Source organism: Hyla sarda, chromosome 1, assembly GCF_029499605.1.
Source record: "Hyla sarda isolate aHylSar1 chromosome 1, aHylSar1.hap1, whole genome shotgun sequence".
Lineage (NCBI taxonomy): Eukaryota > Metazoa > Chordata > Amphibia > Anura > Hylidae > Hyla > Hyla sarda.
This window is the reverse complement of record NC_079189.1, coordinates 258,261,128-258,278,184: the sequence shown is the minus strand read 5'-3', so window position 1 is coordinate 258,278,184 and position 17,057 is coordinate 258,261,128. Positions and strand designations below refer to the sequence as shown.

At 50.5% G+C, this 17,057-nt stretch overlaps 13 pseudogenes; all 13 read left to right on the top strand.

Annotated features, from left to right (window-relative positions):
• The first annotated feature begins 480 nt into the window (after window positions 1-480).
• LOC130352933 (5S ribosomal RNA) lies at window positions 481-600 on the top strand (annotated as a pseudogene).
• Window positions 601-877: 277 nt separating this feature from the next.
• On the top strand, window positions 878-997 carry LOC130352439 (5S ribosomal RNA; annotated as a pseudogene).
• An 881-nt stretch (window positions 998-1,878) lies between these two features.
• Window positions 1,879-1,998, top strand: LOC130330274 (5S ribosomal RNA; annotated as a pseudogene).
• Window positions 1,999-2,274: 276 nt separating this feature from the next.
• On the top strand, window positions 2,275-2,394 carry LOC130320039 (5S ribosomal RNA; annotated as a pseudogene).
• A 2,279-nt stretch (window positions 2,395-4,673) lies between these two features.
• On the top strand, window positions 4,674-4,793 carry LOC130331470 (5S ribosomal RNA; annotated as a pseudogene).
• Window positions 4,794-5,077: 284 nt separating this feature from the next.
• On the top strand, window positions 5,078-5,197 carry LOC130325396 (5S ribosomal RNA; annotated as a pseudogene).
• Window positions 5,198-5,279: 82 nt separating this feature from the next.
• LOC130330637 (5S ribosomal RNA) lies at window positions 5,280-5,399 on the top strand (annotated as a pseudogene).
• Window positions 5,400-8,917: 3,518 nt separating this feature from the next.
• LOC130326622 (5S ribosomal RNA) lies at window positions 8,918-9,037 on the top strand (annotated as a pseudogene).
• Window positions 9,038-11,098: 2,061 nt separating this feature from the next.
• On the top strand, window positions 11,099-11,218 carry LOC130326611 (5S ribosomal RNA; annotated as a pseudogene).
• A 1,485-nt stretch (window positions 11,219-12,703) lies between these two features.
• On the top strand, window positions 12,704-12,823 carry LOC130320028 (5S ribosomal RNA; annotated as a pseudogene).
• A 1,058-nt stretch (window positions 12,824-13,881) lies between these two features.
• Window positions 13,882-14,001, top strand: LOC130328402 (5S ribosomal RNA; annotated as a pseudogene).
• Window positions 14,002-14,885: 884 nt separating this feature from the next.
• Window positions 14,886-15,005, top strand: LOC130352960 (5S ribosomal RNA; annotated as a pseudogene).
• A 1,868-nt stretch (window positions 15,006-16,873) lies between these two features.
• On the top strand, window positions 16,874-16,993 carry LOC130352932 (5S ribosomal RNA; annotated as a pseudogene).
• Window positions 16,994-17,057: the final 64 nt, after the last annotated feature.

The window sequence follows — 17,057 nt, the reverse complement described above, 5'->3', positions numbered from 1 at the left end:
TTGACATTTTGCTCTGTAGCTGCCTTCCGCTCCGATTCCGAAAAGGATTTATTGATGCTTAAATCCACAGTATACAGGGTGTGAAGCCGTCTACGGCTATCCTAAGCTGAATGTGCCTGTTCTTGTCAGATCGCAGACTGCTGCCCGACAAATACGGGCATGGGAGACTGGCTGGCAATCCAAGGTGCTATTGACATTTTGCTCTGTTGCCGCCTTCCTCTCCGATTCCGAAAAGGATTTATTGATGCTTAAATGCACAGTATAAAAAGCATGAAGCTGTCAATGGCCATCCTAAGCTGAATGCGCCTGCACTTGTCCGATCGCAGACTGCTACCCAGCTTAGGGCCCGGTAAGTACTGGCATGGGAGACTGGCTTGGAATCCCGGGTGCTGTTGACATTTTGCTCTATTGTTGCCTTCCGCTCCGATTCCGAAAAGGATTTATTGATGCTTAAATGCACAGTATAAAGGGCGAGAAGCTGTCAACGGCCATCCTAAGCTGAACGTGCCTGCTCTCGTCAGATCGCAGACTGCTACCCAGCTTAGGGCCCGGAAAGTACCAGCATGGGAGACTGGCCGGGAATCCCAGGTGTCGTTGACATTTTGCTCTGTTGCTGCCTTCCGCTCCGATTCCGAAAAGGATTTATTGATGCTTAAATCCACAGTATACAGGGTGTGAAGATGTCTGCGACCATCCTAAGCTGAATGCGCCTGTTCTCGACAGATCGCAGACTCCTACCCAGCTTTGGGGCTGGTAAGTACCAGCATGGGAGACTGGCTGGGAATCCCGGGTGCAGTTGACATTTTGCTCTGTTTCTGCTCCGATTCCGAAAATTATTTATTGATGCTTAAATCCACAGTATACAAAGTGTGAAGCTGTCAACGGCCATCCTAAGCTGAACGCGCCTGCTCTCGTTAGATCGCAGACTGCTACCCAGCTTAGGGCCCGGTAAGTACCAGCATGGGAGACTGACTGGGAATCCCTGGTGCAGTTGACATTTTGCTCTGTTGCCGCCTTCCGCTCCGATTCGGAAAATTATTTATTGATGCTTAAATGCACAGTATAAAGGGCGCGAAGCTGTCAACGGCCATCCTAAGCTGAACTCGCCTGCTCTCGTCAGATCGCAGACTGCTACCCAGCCTAGGCCCGGTAAGTACCAGCATGGGAGACTGGCTGGGAATCCCAGGTGTTGTTGACATTTTGCTCTGTAGCCGCCTTCCGCTCCGATTCCGAAAAGGATTTATTGATGCTTAAATCCACAGTATACAGGGTGTGAAGCCGTCTACGGCTATCCTAAGCTGAATGTGCCTGTTCTTGTCAGATCGCAGACTGCTGCCCGGCAAGTACGGGCATGGGAGACTGGCTGGCTGGCAATCCAAGGTGCTATTGACATTTTGCTCTGTTGCCGCCTTCCTCTCCGATTCCGAAAAGGATTTATTGATGCTTAAATGCACAGTATAAAAAGCATTAAGCTGTCAATGGCCATCCTAAGCTGAACGCGCCTGCACTTGTCCGATCGCAGACTGCTACCCAGCTTAGGGCCCGGTAAGTACTGGCATGGGAGACTGCCTGGGAATCCCGGGTGCTGTTGACATTTTGCTCTATTGCTGCCTTCCGCTCCGATTCCGAAAATAATTTATTAATGCTTAAATCCACAGTATACAAGGTGTGAAGCTGTCGACGGCCATCCTAAGCTTAACGCGCCTGCTCTCGTCAGATCGCAGACTGGTACAGATCTTAGGGCCTGGTAAGTACCGGCATGAGACACTGGCTGGGAATCCCGGCTGCCGTTGACATTTTGCTCTGTTGCCGCCTTCCGTTCCGATTCCGAAAAGGATTTATTGATGCTTAAATGCACAGTATAAAGGACGAGAAGCTGTCAACGGCCATCCTAAGCTGAACGTGCCTGCTCTCGTCAGATCGCAGACTGCTACCCAGCTTAGGGCCCGGTAAGTACCAGCATGGGAGACTGGCTGGGAATCCCAGGTGTCGTTGACATTTTGTTCTGTTGCCGCCTTCCGCTCCGATTCCGAAAAGAATTTATTGATGATTAAATCCACAGTATACAGGGTGTGAAGATGTCTACGGCCTTCCTAAGCTGAATGCGCCTGTTCTCGTCAGATCGCAGACTGCTACCCAGCTTCGGGCCTGGTAAGTACCAGCATGGGAGACTGGCTGGAATCCCGGCTGCCGTTGACATTTTGCTATGTTTCTGCTCCGATTCCGAAAATTATTTATTGATGCTTAAATCCACAGTATACAGAGTGTGAAGCTGTCAACGGCCATCCTAAGCTGAACGCGCCTGCTCTCGTCAGATCGCAGACTGCTACCCAGCTTAGGGCCCGGTAAGTACCAGCATGGGAGACTGGCTGGGAATCCCAGGTGTTGTTGACATTTTGCTCTGTAGCCGCCTTCCGCTTCGATTCCGAAAAGGATTTATTGATGCTTAAATCAACAGTATACAGGTTGTAAAGATGTCTACGGCCATCCTAAGCTAAATGCGCCTGCTCTCGTCAGATCGCAGACTGCTACCCAGCTTAGGGCCTGGTAAGTACCAGCATGGGAGACTGGCTGGGAATCCCAGGTGTCGTTGACATTTTGTTCTGTTGCCGCCTTCCACTCCGAGTCCGAAAAGGATTTATTGATGCTTAAATCCACAGTATACAAGGCGTGAAGATGTCAACGGCCATCCTAAGCTGAACGCGCCTGCTCTCGTCAGATCGCAGACTGCTACCCAGCTTAGGGCCCAGTAATTACCGGCATGGGAGACTGGCTGGGAGTCCCGGGTGCACTTGACATTATGCTCTGTTGCCGCCTTCTGTTCCGATTCCGAAAAGGATTTATTGATGCTTAAATGCACAGTATAAAAAGCATGAAGCTGTCAATGGCCATCCTAAGCTGAACGCGCCTGCTCTCGTCAGATCACAGACTGCTACCCAGCTAAGGGCACAGTAAGTACCAGCATGGGAGACTGGCTGGGAATCCCGGGTGCAGTTGACATTTTAATCTGTTGCCGCCTTCCGCTCCGATTCCGAAAAGGATTTATTGATGCTTAAATGCACAGTATAAAAAGCATGAAGCTTTCAATGGCCATCCTAAGCTGAACGCGCCTGCTCTCGTCAGATCGCAGACTGCTCTAGCTTAGGGCGCCGGTGGAGACTGGTTGGGAATCCCGGTTGCCGTTGACATTTTGCTCTATTGCTGCCTTCCGCTCCGATTCCGAAAAGAATTTATTGATGCTTAAATCCACAGTATACAAGGTGTGAAGCTGTCGACGGCCATCCTAAGCTTAACGCGCCTGCTCTCGTCAGATCGCAGACTGGTACAGATCTTAGGGCCCGGTAAGTACCGGCATGGGACACTGGCTGGGAATCCCGGCTGCCGTTGACATTTTGCTCTGTTGCCGCCTTCCGTTTCCGATTCCGAAAAGGATTTATTGATGCTTAAATGCACAGTATACAAAGTGTGAAGCTGTCAACGGCCATCCTAAGCTGAACGCGCCTGCTCTCGACAGATCGCAGACTGATACCCAGCTTAGGGCCTGGTAAGTTCCAGCATGGGAGACTGGCTGGGAATCCCGGGTGCAGTTGCCATTTTGCTCTGTTTCTGCTCCGATTCCGAAAATTGTTTATTGATGCTTAAATCCACAGTATACAAAGTGTGAAGCTGTCAACGGCCATCCTAAGCTGAACGCGCCTGCTCTCGTCAGATTGCAGACTGCTACCCAGCTTAGGGCCTGGTAAGTACCAGCATGGGAGACTGGCTGGGAATACCAGGTGCAGTTGACATTTTAATATGTTGCCGCCTTCCGCTCCGATTCGGAAAAGGATTTATTGATGCTTAAATCCACAATACACAGGGTGTGAAGCTGTCAACGGCCATCCTAAGCCTGAACGTGCCTGCTCTCCTCAGATCGCAGACTACTGCCCGGCAGTTACCGGCATGGAAGACTGTCTGGCAATCCAAGGTGCCATTGACATTTTGCTCTGTTGCCGCCTTCCTCTCCGATTAATAAAAATATTTATTGATGCTTAAATTCACAATATACAAGGCGTGAAGATGTCAACGGCCATCCTAAGCTGAACGAGCCTGCTCTCGTCAGATCGCAGACTGGTACAGATCTTAGGGCCCGGTAAGTACCGGCATGGAACACTGGCTGGGAATCCCGGCTGCCGTTGACATTTTGCTCTGTTGCCGCCTTCCGTTCCGGTTCCGATTCCGAAAAGGATTTATTGATGCTTAAATGCACAGTATACAAAGCGTGCAGCTGTCAACGGCCATCCTAAGCTGAACGCGCCTGCTCTCGACAGATCGCAGACTGATACCCAGCTTAGGGCCTGGTAAGTACCAGCATGGGAGACTGGCTGGGAATCCCGGCTGCCGTTGACATTTTGCTCTGTTGCCGCCTTCCGTTCCGATTCCGAAAAGGATTTATTGATGCCTAAATGCACAGTATAAAGGGCGAGAAGCTGTCAACAGCCATCCTAAGCAGAACGCGCCTGCTCTCGTCAGATCGCAGACTGCTACCCAGCTTAGGGCCCGGTAAGTACCAGCATGGGAGATTGGCTGGGAATCCCAGGTGCAGTTGACATTTTGCTCTGTTGCCGCCTTCCGTTCCGATTCCGAAAAGGATATATTGATGCTTAAATGCACAATATAAAAATCAAGAAGCTGTCAACGGCCATCCTAAGCTGAATGCGCCTGCTCTCGTCAGATCGCAGACTGCTACCCAGCTTAGGGCCCGGTAAGTACCAGCATGGGAGACTGGCTGGGAATCCCAGGTGTCGTTGCCATTTTGCTCTGTTGCCGCCTTCTGTTCCGATTCCGAAAAGGATTTATTGATGCTTAAATGCACAGTATACAAAGTGTGAAGCTGTCAACGGCCATCCTAAGCTGAACGCGCCTCCTCTCGTCAGATCGCAGACTGCTACCCAGCTTAGGGCCTGGTAAGTACCAGCATGGGAGACTGGCTGGGAATCCCGGGTGCAGTTGACATTTTAATCTGTTGCCGCCTTCCGCTTCGATTCGGAAAATTATTTATTGATGCTTAAATCCACAATATAAAGGGCGAGAAGCTGTCAACGGCCATCCTAAGCTGAACGCGCCTGCTCTCGTCAGATCGCAGACTGATACCCAGCTTAGGGCCTGGTAAGTACCAGCATGGGAGACTGGCTGGGAATCCCAGGTGTCGTTGACATTTTGCTCTGTTGCCGCCTTACGCTCCGATTCCGAAAAGGATTTATTGATGCTTAAATGCACAGTATACAAAGCGTGAAGCTGTCAACGGCCATCCTAAGCTGAACGCGCCTGCTCTCGTCAGATCGCAGACTGTTACCCAGCTTAGGGCCTGGTAAGTACCAGCATGGGAGACTGGCTGGGAATCCCGGGTGCAGTTGACATTTTAATCTGTTGCCGTCTTCCGCTTCGATTCGGAAAATTATTTATTGATGCTTAAATCCACAATATAAAGGGCGTGAAGCTGTCAACGGCCATCCTAAGCTGAACGCGCCTGCTCTCGTCAGATGGCAGACTGATACCCAGCTTAGGGCCTGGTAAGTACCAGCATGGGAGACTGGCTGGGAATCCCAGGTGTCGTTGACATATTGCTCTGTTGCCGCCTTACGCTCCGATTCCGAAAAGGATTTATTGATGCTTAAATCCACAGTATACAGGGTGTGAAGATGTCTATGGCCATCCTAAGCTGAATGCGCCTGTTCTCGTCAGATCGCAGACTGCTACCCAGCTTCGGGCCTGGTAAGTACCAGCATGGGAGACTGGCTGGGAATCCCGGGTGCAGTTGCCATTCTGCTCTGTTTCTGCTCCGATTCCGAAAATTGTTTATTGATGCTTAAATCCACAGTATCCACAGTATCCACAGTATCCACAGTATCCACAGTATCCACAGTATCCACAGTATCCACAGTATACAAAGTGTGAAGCTGTCAACGGCCATCCTAAGCTGAACGCGCCTGCTCTTGTCAGATCGCAGACTGCTACCCAGCTTAGGGCCTGGTAAGTACCAGCATGGGAGACTGGCTGGGAATCCCAGGTGCAGTTGACATTTTAATCTGTTGCCGCCTTCCGCTCCGATTCGGAAAAGGATTTATTGATGCTTAAATCCACAATACACAGGGTGTGAAGCTGTCAACGGCCATCCTAAGCCTGAACGTTCCTGCTATCCTCAGATCGCAGACTACTGCCCGGCAGATACCGGCATGGGAGACTGGCTGGCAATCCAAGGTGCCATTGACATTTTGCTCTGTTGCCGCCTTCCTCTCCGATTAATAAAAATATTTATTGATGCTTAAATTCACAATATACAAGGCGTGAAGATGTCAACGGCCATCCTAAGCTGAACGCGCCTGCTCTCGTCAGATCGCAGACTGCTACCCAGCTTTGGGCCCAGTAAGTACCGGCATGGGAGACTGGCTGGGAATCCCGGGTGCAGTTGACATTTTGCTCTGTTGCCGCCTTCCGTTCCGATTCCGAAAAGGATTTATTGATGCTTAAATGCACAGTATAAAAATCATGAAGCTGTCAACGGCCATCCTAAGCTGAACGCGCCTGCTCTCGTCAGATCGCAGACTGATACCCAGCTTAGGGCCTGGTAAGTACCAGCATGGGAGACTGGCTGGGAATCCAGGGTGCAGTTGACATTTTAATCTGTTGCCGACTTCCGCTTCGATTCGGAAAATTATTTATTGATGCTTAAATCCACAATATAAAGGGCGTGAAGCTGTCAACTGCCATCCTAAGCTGAACGCGTCTGCTCTCGTCAGATCGCAGACTGCTACCCAGCTTAGGGCCCAGTAAGTACCGGCATGGGAGACTTGCTGGGAATCCCGGGTGCAGTTGACATTTTGCTTTGTTGCCGCCTTCCGCTCCGATTCCGAAAAGGATTTATTGATGCTTAAATCCACAGTATACAGGGTGTGAAGCCGTCTACGGCTATCCTAAGCTGAATGTGCCTGTTCTTGTCAGATCGCAGACTGCTGCCCGGCAAGTACGGGCATGGGAGACTGGCTGGCAATCCAAGGTGCTATTGACATTTTGCTCTGTTGCTGCCTTCCTCTACGATTCCGAAAAGGATCTATTGATGCTTAAATGCACAGTATAAAAAGCATGAAGCTGTCAATGACCGTCCTAAGCTGAATGCGCCTGCTCTCGTCAGATCGCAGACTGCTACCCAGCTTAGGGCCCGGTAAGTACTGGCATGGGAGACTGGCTGGGAATCCCGAGTGCCGTTGACATTTTGCTCTATTGCTGCCTTCCGCTCCGATTCCGAAAATAATTTATTGATGCTTAAATCCACAGTATACAAGGTGTGAAGCTGTCGACGGCCATCCTAAGCTTAACGCGCCTGCTCTCGTCAGATCGCAGACTGGTACAGATCTTAGGGCCCGGTAAGTACCGGCATGGGACACTGGCTGGGAATCCCGGCTGCCGTTGACATTTTGCTCTGTTGCCGCCTTCCGTTCCGATTCCGAAAAGGATTTATTGATGCTTAAATGCACAGTATAAAGGGCGAGAAGCTATCAACGGCCATCCTAAGCTGATTTCGCCTGCTCTCGTCAGATCGCAGACTGCTATCCAGCTTAGGGCCTTGTAAGTACCAGCATGGGAGACTGGCTGGAATCCTGGGTGCAGTTGACATTTTGCTCCGATTCCGAAAATTATTTATTGATGCTTAAATCCACAGTATACAAAGTGTGAAGCTGTCAACGGCCATCCTAAGCTGAACGCGCCTGCTCTCGTCAGATCGCAGACTGCTACCCAGCTTAGGGCCCAGTAACTACCGGCATGGGAGAGTGGCTGGGAATCCCGTGTGCAGTTGACATTTTGCTCTGTTGCCGCCTTCCGTTCCGATTCCGAAAAGGATTTATTGATGCTTAAATGCACAGTATAAAAAGCATGAAGCTGTCAATGGCCATCCTAAGCTGAACGTGCCTGCTATCGTCAGATCGCAGACGGCTACCCAGCTTAGGGCCCGGTAAGTACTGGCATGGGAGACTGGCTGGGAATCCCGGGTGCCGTTGACATTTTGCTCTATTGCTGCCTTCCGCTCCGATTCCGAAAAGAATTTATTGATGCTTAAATCCACAGTATACAAGGTGTGAAGCTGTCGACGGCCATCCTAAGCTTAACGCGCCTGCTCTCGTCAGATCGCAGACTGGTACAGATCTTAGGGCCCGGTAAGTACCGGCATGGGACACTGGCTGGGAATCCCGGCTGCCGTTGACATTTTGCTCTGTTGCCGCCCTCCGTTCTGATTCCGAAAAGGATTTATTGATGCTTAAATGCACAGTATACAAAGTGTGAAGCTGTCAACGGCCATCCTAAGCTGAACGCGCCTGCTCTCGTCAGATTGCAGACTGCTACCCAGCTTAGGGCCTGGTAAGTACCAGCATGGGAGACTGGCTGGGAATCCCGGGTGCAGTTGACATTTTAATCTGTTGCCGCCTTCCGCTCCAATTCGGAAAAGGATTTATTGATGCTTAAATCCACAGTATACAGGGTGTGAAGATGTCTGCGACCATCCTAAGCTGAACGCGCCTGCTCTCGTCAGATCGCAGACTGCTACCCAGCTTAGGGCCTGCTAATTACCAGCATGGGAGACTGGCTGGGAATCCCAGGTGTTGTTGACATTTTGCTCTGTAGCCGCCTTCCGCTCCGATTCCAAAAAGGCTTTATTGATGCTTAAATCCACAGTATACAGGGTGTGAAGCAGTCTACAGCTATCCTAAGCTGAATGTGCCTGTTCTTGTCAGATCGCAGACTGCTGCCCGGCAAGTACGGGCATGGGAGACTGGCTTGCAATCCAAGGTGCTATTGACATTTTGCTCTGTTGCCGCCTTCCTCTCCGATTCCGAAAAGGATTTATTGATGCTTAAATGCACAGTATAAAAAGCATGAAGCTGTCAATGGCCATCCTAAGCTGAACGCGCCTGCTCTCGTCAGATCGCAGACTGCTACCCAGCTTAGGGCCCGGTAAGTACTGGCATGGGAGACTAGCTGGGAATCCCAGGTGCCGTGGACATTTTGCTCTATTGCTGCCTTCCGCTCCGATTCCGAAAATAATTTATTGATGCTTAAATCCACAGTATACAAGGTGTGAAGCTGTCGACGGCCATCCTAAGCTTAACGCGCCTGCTCTCGGCAGATCGCAGACTGGTACAGATCTTAGGGCCCGGTAAGTACTGGCATGGGACACTGACTGGGAATCCCGGCTGCCGTTGACATTTTGCTCTGTTGCCGCCTTCCGTTCCGATTCCGAAAAGGATTTATTGATGCTTAAATGCACAGTATACAAAGTGTGAAGCTGTCAACGGCCATCATAAGCTGAACGCGCCTGCTCTCATCAGATCGCAGACTGCTACCCAGCTTAGGGCCTGGTAAGTACCAGCATGGGAGACTGGCTTGGAATCCCGGGTGCAGTTGACATTTCAATCTGTTGCCGCCTTCCGCTCCGATTTGGAAAAGGATTTAATGATGCTTAAATGCACAGTATAAAGAGCGTGAAGCTGTTAACGGCCATCCTAAGCTGAACGTTCCTGCTCTCGTCAGATCGCAGACTGCTACCCAGCTTAGGGCCCGGTAAGTACCAGCATGGGAGACTGGCTGGGAATCCCAGGTGTTGTTGACATTTTGCTCTGTAGCCGCCTTCCGCTCCGATTCCGAAAAGGCTTTATTGATGCTTAAATCCACAGTATACAGGGTGTGAAGCAGTCTACGGCTATCCTAAGCTGAATGTGCCTGTTCTTGTCAGATCGCAGACTGCTGCCCGGCAAGTGCGGGCATGGGAGACTGGCTGGCAATCCAAGGTGCTATTGACATTTTGCTCTGTTGCCGCCTTCCTCACCGATTCCGAAAAGGATTTATTGATGCTTAAATGCACAGTATAAAAAGGATGAAGCTGTCAATGGCCATCCTGAGCTGAACGCGCCTGCTCTCGTCAGATCACAGACTGCTACCCAGCTTAGGTCCCGGTAAGTACTGGCATGGGAGACTGGCTGGGAATCCCGGGTGCCGTTGACATTTCGCTCTATTGCTGCCTTCCGCTCCGATTCCGAAAAGAATTTATTGATGCTTAAATCCACAGTATACAAGGTGTGAAGCTGTCGACGGCCATCCTAAGCTTAACGCGCCTGCTCTTGTCAGATCACAGACTGGTACAGATCTTAGGGCCCGGTAAGTATCGGCATGGGACACTGGCTGGGAATCCCGGCTGCCGTTGACATTTTGCTCTGTTGCCGCCTTCCGTTTCCGATTCCGAAAAGGATTTATTGATGCTTAAATGCACAGTATACAAAGTGTGAAGCTGTCAACGGCCATCCTAAGCTGAACGCGCCTGCTCTCGTCAGATTGCAAACTGATACCCAGCTTAGGGCCTGGTAAGTACCAGCATGGGAGACTGGCTGGGAATCCCGGGTGCAGTTGACATTCTGCTCCGATTCCGAAAATTATTTATTGATGCTTAAATGCACAGTATACAAAGTGTGAAGCTGTCAACGGCCATCCTAAGCTGAACGCGCCTGCTCTCGTCAGATTGCAGACTGCTACCCAGCTTAGGGCCTGGTAAGTACCAGCATGGGAGACTGGCTGGGAATCCCGGGTGCAGTTGACATTTTAATCTGTTGCCGCCTTCCGCTCCAATTCGGAAAAGGATTTATTGATGCTTAAATCCACAGTATACAGGGTGTGAAGATGTCTGCGACCATCCTAAGCTGAACGCGCCTGCTCTCGTCAGATCGCAGACTGCTACCCAGCTTAGGGCCTGCTAATTACCAGCATGGGAGACTGGCTGGGAATCCCAGGTGTTGTTGACATTTTGCTCTGTAGCCGCCTTCCGCTCCGATTCCAAAAAGGCTTTATTGATGCTTAAATCCACAGTATACAGGGTGTGAAGCAGTCTACAGCTATCCTAAGCTGAATGTGCCTGTTCTTGTCAGATCGCAGACTGCTGCCCGGCAAGTACGGGCATGGGAGACTGGCTTGCAATCCAAGGTGCTATTGACATTTTGCTCTGTTGCCGCCTTCCTCTCCGATTCCGAAAAGGATTTATTGATGCTTAAATGCACAGTATAAAAAGCATGAAGCTGTCAATGGCCATCCTAAGCTGAACGCGCCTGCTCTCGTCAGATCGCAGACTGCTACCCAGCTTAGGGCCCGGTAAGTACTGGCATGGGAGACTAGCTGGGAATCCCAGGTGCCGTGGACATTTTGCTCTATTGCTGCCTTCCGCTCCGATTCCGAAAATAATTTATTGATGCTTAAATCCACAGTATACAAGGTGTGAAGCTGTCGACGGCCATCCTAAGCTTAACGCGCCTGCTCTCGGCAGATCGCAGACTGGTACAGATCTTAGGGCCCGGTAAGTACTGGCATGGGACACTGACTGGGAATCCCGGCTGCCGTTGACATTTTGCTCTGTTGCCGCCTTCCGTTCCGATTCCGAAAAGGATTTATTGATGCTTAAATGCACAGTATACAAAGTGTGAAGCTGTCAACGGCCATCATAAGCTGAACGCGCCTGCTCTCATCAGATCGCAGACTGCTACCCAGCTTAGGGCCTGGTAAGTACCAGCATGGGAGACTGGCTTGGAATCCCGGGTGCAGTTGACATTTCAATCTGTTGCCGCCTTCCGCTCCGATTTGGAAAAGGATTTAATGATGCTTAAATGCACAGTATAAAGAGCGTGAAGCTGTTAACGGCCATCCTAAGCTGAACGTTCCTGCTCTCGTCAGATCGCAGACTGCTACCCAGCTTAGGGCCCGGTAAGTACCAGCATGGGAGACTGGCTGGGAATCCCAGGTGTTGTTGACATTTTGCTCTGTAGCCGCCTTCCGCTCCGATTCCGAAAAGGCTTTATTGATGCTTAAATCCACAGTATACAGGGTGTGAAGCAGTCTACGGCTATCCTAAGCTGAATGTGCCTGTTCTTGTCAGATCGCAGACTGCTGCCCGGCAAGTGCGGGCATGGGAGACTGGCTGGCAATCCAAGGTGCTATTGACATTTTGCTCTGTTGCCGCCTTCCTCACCGATTCCGAAAAGGATTTATTGATGCTTAAATGCACAGTATAAAAAGGATGAAGCTGTCAATGGCCATCCTGAGCTGAACGCGCCTGCTCTCGTCAGATCACAGACTGCTACCCAGCTTAGGTCCCGGTAAGTACTGGCATGGGAGACTGGCTGGGAATCCCGGGTGCCGTTGACATTTCGCTCTATTGCTGCCTTCCGCTCCGATTCCGAAAAGAATTTATTGATGCTTAAATCCACAGTATACAAGGTGTGAAGCTGTCGACGGCCATCCTAAGCTTAACGCGCCTGCTCTTGTCAGATCACAGACTGGTACAGATCTTAGGGCCCGGTAAGTATCGGCATGGGACACTGGCTGGGAATCCCGGCTGCCGTTGACATTTTGCTCTGTTGCCGCCTTCCGTTTCCGATTCCGAAAAGGATTTATTGATGCTTAAATGCACAGTATACAAAGTGTGAAGCTGTCAACGGCCATCCTAAGCTGAACGCACCTGCTCTCGTCAGATTGCAAACTGATACCCAGCTTAGGGCCTGGTAAGTACCAGCATGGGAGACTGGCTGGGAATCCCGGGTGCAGTTGACATTTTAATCTGTTGCCGCCTTCCGCTCCGATTCGGAAAAGGATTTATTGATGCTTAAATCCACAGTATACAGGGCGTGAAGCTGTCAACGGCCATCCTAAGCTGAACGCGCCTGCTCTCGTCAGATCGCAGACTGCTACCCAGCTTAGGGCCCGGTAAGTACCAGCATGGGAGACTGGCTGGGAATCCCAGGTGTTGTTGACATTTTGCTCTGTAGCCTCCTTCCGCTTCGATTCCGAAAAGGATTTATTGATGCTTAAATCCACAGTATACAGGGTGTGAAGCCGTCTACGGCTATCCTAAGCTGAATGTGCCTGTTCTTGTCAGATCGCAGACTGCTGCCCGGCAAGTACGGGCATGGGAGACTGGCTGGCAATCCAAGGTGCTATTGACATTTTGCTCTGTTGCCGCCTTCCTCTCTGATTCCGAAAAGGATTTATTGATGCTTAAATGCACAGTATAAAAAGCATGAAGCTGTCAATGGCCATCCTAAGCTGAACGCGCCTGCAATCGTCAGATCGCAGTCTGCTACCCAGCTTAGGGCCTGGTAAGTACTGGCATGGGAGACTGGCTGAGAATCCCGGTTGCCGTTGACATTTCGCTCTATTGCTCCGATTCCGAAAAGAATTTATTGATGCTTAAATCCACAGTATACAAGGTGTGAAGCTGTCAACAGCCATCCTAAGCTTAACGCGCCTGCTCTCGTCAGATCGCAGACTGGTACAGATCTTAGGGCCTGGTAAGTACCGGGATGGGACACTGGCTGGGAATCCTGGCTGCTGTTGACATTTTGCTCTGTTGCCGCCTTCCGTTCCGATTCCGAAAAGGATTTATTGATGCTTAAATGCACAGTATACAAAGTGTGAAGCTGTCAACCGCCATCCTAAGCTGAACGCGCCTGGTCTCGTCAGATCGCAGATTGCTACCCAGCTTAGGGCCCGGTAAGTACCAGCATGGGAGACTGGCTGGGAATCCCAGGTGTTGTTGACATTTTGCTCTGTAGCCGCCTTCCGCTTCGATTCCGAAAAGGATTTATTGATGCTTAAATCCACAGTATACAGGGTGTGAAGCCGTCTACGGCTATCCTAAGCTGAATGTGCCTGTTCTTGTCAGATCGCAGACTGCTGCCCGGCAAGTACAGGCATGGGAGACTGGCTGGCAATCCAAGGTGCTATTGACATTTTGCTCTGTTGCCACCTTCCTCTCCGATTCCGAAAAGGATTTATTGATGCTTAAATGCACAGTATAAAAAGCATGAAGCTGTCAATGGCCATCCTAAGCTGAACGCGCCTGCTCTCGTCAGATCGCAGACTGCTACCCAGCTTAGGGCCCGGTAAGTACTGGGATGGAAGACTAGCTGGGAATCCCAGGTGCCGTGGACATTTTGCTCTATTGCTGCCTTCCGCTCTGATTCCGAAAATAATTTATTGATGCTTAAATCCACAGTATACAAGGTGTGAAGCTGTCGACGGCCATCCTAAGCTTAACGCGCCTGCTCTCGTCAGATCGCAGACTGGTACAGATCTTAGGGCCCGGTAAGTACTGGCATGGGACACTGGCTGGGAATCCCGGCTGCCGTTTACATTTTGCTCTGTTGCCGCCTTCCGTTCCGATTCCGAAAAGGATTTATTGATGCTTAAATGCACAGTATACAAAGTGTGAAGCTGTCAACGGCCATCATAAGCTGAACGCGCCTGCTCTCATCAGATCGCAGACTGCTACCCAGCTTAGGGCCTGGTAAGTACCAGCATGGGAGACTGGCTGGGAATCCCGGGTGCAGTTGACATTTCAATCTGTTGCCGCCTTCCGCTCCGATTCGGAAAAGGATTTAATGATGCTTAAATGCACAGTATAAAGAGCGTGAAGCTGTTAACGGCCATCCTAAGCTGAACGTGCCTGCTCTCGTCAGATCGCAGACTGCTACCCAGCTTAGGGCCCGGTAAGTACCAGCATGGGAGACTGGCTGGGAATCTCAGGTGTTGTTGACATTTTGCTCTGTAGCTCTGTAGACATTTTGCTTCGATTCCGAAAAGGATTTATTGATGCCTAAATCCACAATATACAGGGTGTGAAGCCGTCTACGGCTATCCTAAGCTGAATGCGCCTGTTCTTGTCAGATCGCAGACTGCTGCCCGGCAAGTACGGGCATGGGAGACTGGCTGGCAATCCAAGGTGCTATTGACATTTTGATCTGTTGCCGCCTTCCGCTCCGATTCGGAGAAGGATTTAATGATGCTTAAATGCAGAGTATAAAGAGCGTGAAGCTGTTAACGGCCATCCTAAGCTGAACGCGCCTGCTCTCGTCAGATCGCAGACTGCTACCCAGCTTAGGGCCCGGTAAGTACTGGCACGGGAGACTGGCTGGGAATCCCGGGTGCTGTTGACATTTTGCTCTATTGCTGCCTTCCGCTCCGATTCCGAAAATAATTTATTGATGCTTAAATCCACAATATACAAAGCGTGAAGATGTCAACGGCCATCCTAAGTTGAACGTGCCTGCTCTCGTCAGATCGCAGATTGCTACCAAGCTTAGGGCCCAGTAAGTACCATCATGGGAGACTGGCTGGGAATCCCGGGTGCAGTTGACATTTTGCTCTGTTGCCGCCTTCCGTTCCGATTCCGAAAAGGATTTATTGATGCTTAAATGCACAGTATAAAAAGCATGAAGCTGTCAATGGCCATCCTAAGCTGAACGCGCCTGCTCTCGTCAGTTCGCAGACTGCTACCCAGCTTAGGGCCCGGTAAGTACTGGCATTGGAGACTGGATGAGAATCTCAGGTGTTGTTGACATTTTGCTCTGTAGCTCTGTAGACATTTTGCTCCGATTCCGAAAAGGATTTATTGATGCTTAAATCCACAGTATACAGGGTGTGAAGATGTCTACGGCCATCCTAAGCTGAATACGCTTGTTCTCGTCAGATCGCAGACTGCTACCCAGCTTCGGGCCTGGTAAGTATCAGCGTGGGAGACTGGCTGGGAATCCCGAGTGCAGTTGACATTTTGCTCCGATTTCGAAAATTATTTATTGATGCTTAAATCCACAGTATACAAAGTGTGAAGCTGTCAACAGCCATCCTAAGCTGAACGTGCCTGCTCTCGTCAGATCGCAGACTGGTACAGATCTTAGGGCCCGGTAAGTACCAGCATGGGAGACTGGCTGGGAATCCCGGGTGCAGTTGACATTTTGATCTGTTGCCGCCTTCCGCTCCGATTCCGAAAAGGATTTATTGATGCTTAAATCCACAGTATACAGGGTGTGAAGATGTCTACGACCATCCTAAGCTGAATGCGCCTGTTCTCGTCAGATCGCAGACTCATACCCAGCTTCGGGCCTGGTAAGTACCAGCATGGGAGACTGGCTGGGAATCCCGGGTGCAGTTGACATTTTGCTCTGTTTCTGCTCCAATTCCGAAAATTATTTATTGATGCTTAAATCCACAGTATACAAAGTGTGAAGCTGTCAACGGCCATCCTAATCTGAACGCGCCTGCTCTCGTCAGATCGCAGACTGCTACCCAGCTTAGGGCCCGGTAAGTACCAGCATGGGAGACTGGCTGGGAATCCCGGGTGCAGTTGACATTTTGCTCTGTTGCCGCCTTCCGCTCCGATTCGGAAAATTATTTATTGATGCTTAAATGCACAGTATAAAGGGCGTGAAGCTGTCAACGGCCATCCTAAGCTGAACGCGCCTGCTCTCGTCAGATCGCAGACTGCTACCCATCTTAGGCCCGGTAAGTACCAGCATGGGAGACTGGCTGGGAATCCCAGGTGTTGTTGACATTTTGCTCTGTAGCTGCCTTCCGCTCCGATTCCGAAAAGGATTTATTGATGCTTAAATCCACAGTATACAGGGTGTGAAGCCGTCTACGGCTATCCTAAGCTGAATGTGCCTGTTCTTGTCAGATCGCAGACTGCTGCCCGACAAATACGGGCATGGGAGACTGGCTGGCAATCCAAGGTGCTATTGACATTTTGCTCTGTTGCCGCCTTCCTCTCCGATTCCGAAAAGGATTTATTGATGCTTAAATGCACAGTATAAAAAGCATGAAGCTGTCAATGGCCATCCTAAGCTGAATGCGCCTGCACTTGTCCGATCGCAGACTGCTACCCAGCTTAGGGCCCGGTAAGTACTGGCATGGGAGACTGGCTTGGAATCCCGGGTGCTGTTGACATTTTGCTCTATTGTTGCCTTCCGCTCCGATTCCGAAAAGGATTTATTGATGCTTAAATGCACAGTATAAAGGGCGAGAAGCTGTCAACGGCCATCCTAAGCTGAACGTGCCTGCTCTCGTCAGATCGCAGACTGCTACCCAGCTTAGGGCCCGGAAAGTACCAGCATGGGAGACTGGCCGGGAATCCCAGGTGTCGTTGACATTTTGCTCTGTTGCTGCCTTCCGCTCCGATTCCGAAAAGGATTTATTGATGCTTAAATCCACAG